Source organism: Ornithodoros turicata, chromosome 4 (genome assembly GCF_037126465.1).
Source record: "Ornithodoros turicata isolate Travis chromosome 4, ASM3712646v1, whole genome shotgun sequence".
NCBI classification, from domain to species: Eukaryota; Metazoa; Arthropoda; class Arachnida; order Ixodida; family Argasidae; genus Ornithodoros; species Ornithodoros turicata.
In genome coordinates this window covers 67,107,263-67,111,869 of record NC_088204.1, presented here as the reverse complement: position 1 = coordinate 67,111,869, position 4,607 = coordinate 67,107,263, and the positions used below count along the sequence as shown (strand labels likewise).

The following is a 4,607-nucleotide window of genomic DNA, read 5'->3' as shown; positions in this document are numbered from 1 at the left end:
GTTTCGTTTCGCCATTTTCATTGCTGTTAATTTCGCAACCGTCAGGCAATCAGCAATCCCACGTGACCTCCTTTGGATCAGTGAAAAGTGAAAATTACTCGCGTCATGAACATATATGTTCATCTCAGCGCAAATCACGTTTTGCATGCTATAGAAGGGAGGGGGGATCAATACTCTTCCTTTCGTGTTTTGATATCTTGTTGTTTTGCTACTCTCACTTTGGAGTTCGGATGGTGTCTAGCAACGTTGGGTACCTCGTTTCTTGTGTGAGCGAGTGGTTGCTGTTTACGACGTGTTCATATATCGATTTGTAGTGCTGTAATGTGCAAATTAGCGGACTTTATAGCGGCTCTCTATTTTCCGTCGTTGTCTTTCGAGCAGCGCCTGTTGTTCCGGTAAAAATCGAGTTTAATGAATCGCCACAGCCCCAACGTATATCGCGCAGTGTTGACCAAGTCCAGCAGGAATTCTGGTGAGTAATGCTTTCGTAGATTGTCTGGATTAGTAGTGTGCTGTCCACACATAGTTGGATTCTCATACGACTAATTTAAATGAATCAAAACAGCCGAAGTGCCTGTAATAGATGTAACTCGGTATCTGTTCGTAGGTTTGCGTTGTTTCTAGTTGGTTGCGCGTTTAGGAACAACAAATTTATTCGAAGACGATAAGATACCGACAGTGCATCACCGTACAGCAGCATTTACTCGTATCATTGTGAGCCATATTTAATTTGTTAAAATTTGTCGTCGTATTTCTTCAAAAATAAAAGCGCAAGTCGGCGTACTTGAATTGATCTCCTTGAACTGCTTACGTCGAACGTCTGCAAATGTTGTACTTATGTGCCTTCGCGCACCATACTAGGCACAAAAGCATATATGATTAGAATAAGTACTTCAAGAGGAAGTCATTCAAATACATTGTTATTTATAGGTGGTTTTCCATTCCAGGCACGGTATGTGGCTGCACAGAGGATTCCGAAAAAGAAAAACAACATGGCTAATAGGATGTTGCTGCCCAGGGAGTCCTGGCCGAAGAGGTGAGCTGTTAAGATCATCATAAGGTTCTGTTGTGAAGTGAGAAAGTTTGTAGTAGTGCACGAATGTTAATTCGTGCACTACTTTTATAAAAAAGAAACCAGAAATGGAAAGTTATGCATGCATCATTTCATGAATTGTAATGTATCACTATTTGATATTCACATGTTTCCATTAAGGGAATGAACTACTGGACCTATATTCACATCATGGTCATGCTCTGTGTTTACCTGGAAGTCACATTTTTAAGGCTTGTCATTCTTTTGTCTAGATGAAGGTTTATGTTAACCTTGTATGAAATAACAGACACGTATCAACACATGTGCAGCTTGTGCACATTAAAACCAGTCATGTAGAGACAAAGTATTTTTTTTTAAGTATTCTAGCCTATTCATGGTTGCTCTTCGCTTCTTGCAGGTTTATTCATTCCAGAAGCAAGAATTGTACAATTGTAAGGCGAATGGAAATAAACTGACATCGACTGAGATAGGTGTTCCGTCTTGGCCAGTGACTGTAGGATGGCTCCAAAAGCGTCACAACAAAGCCAATATTCACCTAGCTCTCTACAAGTAGCTAACTCCACATAGTAGCCTGCTTCACAGCAACATCAACACTACCTTGTGGGAGTACACATTACACAATATGTTGCATTGTGCTGTGGTATGATAACATACCATTTGTCTCGCAATATGTGTATATAAATATGATAAGGGCCCTAAGGGCACAGTGCATGCCTTATACCCTGCTGAATATATATCCATGCCTGGCTGCGACATTGCATATCAATGCAGGTTACAATACACATTTTCACATTTGGCCATTATGAGACATCTTCGGCCGTAATGAGACTGCCTTCGGCCGTGTTGAGACTTTGGCCGTAATGAGACACTTGAGGATTAAAGGATTATCGGCCGTATTGAGACATCGGCCGTAATGAGATACAATCCTGAATGGGATGGTGTAGATTATGAAAAAGTTTTGTGGCTGGCCAAAGAGACACCGGGTGAGCACTCCAGTGAATGACCACTGGATGGGATGGTGTAGATTATGAAAAAGTTTTGTGATTATTGTATTAGAAATCAAATAAGTGGAATGCATAGCATTTGGTGCTCGCAAATAGACTAGCCAGCGAATATGAAAAACAATAATCTACAATATGTTTACTACAAAAAGAAAGTGTGTGGTGGGTAAAGTGAGGATAATTGTGCATTAAAAGCCCCTGGAATATACAGTCAACCCTCGATTTATGAACAGCCTTCGTTTGTCGAAAAATCGTTCATAAATCGAGGTGCAAGGTGTGCTGAAGAGAAATGGGCTGAATCGCGACAGGAAATGCACTAGATTACGTTTATTTGTGAAAACAGTTCGTTGTGCTCTGCACCATACATTCGGCTGTATTTATCCTCTACGGAAGAGACGATCGAAGTTTGGAACTTGACTCGTCCGCCTGGTCCTCGAACTGTAGATGTGATTCCACGCTAAGCGAGCTGTCACAGCTTCAGAACAATCCTGCTAGTTATCTTCACTGTCACTATGATCACCCTGGGTACCATCATTTGACAACTTCACTAAAGCACCGTCATCGAGCGGCTCACATATGTGTTCACCGTCAGCACAGGAAATGCAATCCTCTGTTCTCAATCTCTAATTCTTGTGGCTGTGGGACACTGCACGGGTGCTTGACCTTCATCCTTTATTCATCTTTATTGACGCGATCCCAGTACTTCCCCGTGCGTTCGCAACCCCGTTCATAAATCGAGGTCAGAACACACATGGTTTTGCGGTTCGTTCCCTGAAAATCCGTTCACAATTCGGATATCAAGGGTTCATAAACCGAGGGAGAAATACATGGAAAAAGTTTGGTCCCTTGTGACGCCGTTCATAAACCGAGGGAATTCGTAAATCGATGGTTCATAAAACGAGGGTTGACTGTAGATGCAAGTAAGAACTGAAATCTAGACAGCCGATGAAATACATCACAGCCGACCGAATGTTATCGTTCGCTTTGCGGATTTGTTGAAATTGGGAGACATAGGGTGCTTTTTTTCTTATTTTTATGTGTTAATAATGAGTAGTTACATCTACATTCCATTCAATAAGCAACATAAAATGGATATACATTGTTTGCTGCATTAGTTCGCTAGCGATATCGTTCGCTGGATTCTATAGTATTTCTCTACTGTCAGTCAGACACAGGTGTTACAGTTGTCCGTACATCTTTTTTTTTTGGGCCGATGTTTATGGGTTATAAAATAAGCTCTACACCTACTTATTCAGGTGTTTCATTGCGGTTTGATTGCATTGAAAATACGGTTCATCAACATAGAAAGTATGAGACAACAACTACAACATCATTGTCTGACCGCCACCAACAAAACAGAACTATATATGAAAATACCAGTATTCCAGTTGAGTTGGGATACGTCCGACGATATCCACGTTCAACGAGCGTGAAGTCAGAGCCTCAGGATTGTGGGCATTTGCGTTTCATTTCATTGATACGAATACAGAAGGTAATGTGTCATTGCGCTCAGTATTCTGTAGTACTCCCCTTTATAAAAGAACACGGCTTACATATCTGCCAGAAATAAGTAGAAGGTAGCAGGACCTTGGAAAATCACCAGTGATGAATCACCTCGTGTCATAGTCAATATTTATTTGTTGTTGGAGAATCCCTTCCTAATCTTACCGCATTGTCTGCACTCAGCAAACTTTGTGAGAGAGGAACAGAAAGAACAGATGTAATCGGCGCAACGCAAGCGGCGCAGTGGGTGTAACCGCATTTATGTTCCTTGTTCAGTGGTTTTACTGTGCATTAGCATGCATATTAATTTAAAAAATCCCGTCTCCCAATTTAAACAAATAATGTGATAGCACTTGATCGGCTATGATCCGTTTCCTCAGCTGTTCACAACGGCGCTCCTGTAATTTCCGGGATACGGAAAAATCGTCCCCGGTGGGAACATAGGTTAGAGCGATTAGGTTAGAGTTATTATCAAGGTAAATTGCATGTTGTAAAAACATTTTTGGGACCCCTCATATAGGACCCCGGTTAGCGAATGCTGCCCTGTTGTGCATTTCTCACACACACAATATGGACTTTGTCGCAGGCAATGCTATGTACCTCGTATCTTTAATGAGCTCCCCTTCGACAGTTTTTCTTTGGAATCGAAGTACAAACTAAAAAAAGCGCTGCGGCAACTTTATCATGGGATGTAGTACCTTTATATGTTCATGTACTGTCAAACTGTATGCCGCTGACTGCTTCAGGCCCAGTGCCACAAGCTTTTCCGCTTAGACGGGCCTGTTTTATTATATTTGTAGTTTGCTTTCTTGAGTAAAATTATTATTATTATTCTTTATTATTATTATTATTATTATTATTATTATTATGTAAGCGAGTGCAGAAAAAAAAAGGAATACCGTTTCGAGCAGATTTTCCAGACTGGCATTGTAAGCGCAGTGTGTAGGCAATGTTTATAGCCTAATTTACAGCCGCTGGTAGATTGAGCCAATTGAGAGCCTCCGAGATACCGGCATCCGTACGATACGATCACACTTGTACGTCGGCAT

General features: G+C 41.2%; 1 long non-coding RNA gene across 1 annotated transcript; it reads left to right on the top strand.

Moving 5' to 3' along the window:
* Positions 1 to 980: 980 nt before the first annotated feature.
* Positions 981 to 1,517, top strand: LOC135393356 (uncharacterized). The gene is made up of 2 exons (XR_010422584.1): positions 981 to 1,036; positions 1,452 to 1,517. It is a non-coding gene; the product is annotated as an uncharacterized LOC135393356 (long non-coding RNA).
* Positions 1,518 to 4,607: the final 3,090 nt, after the last annotated feature.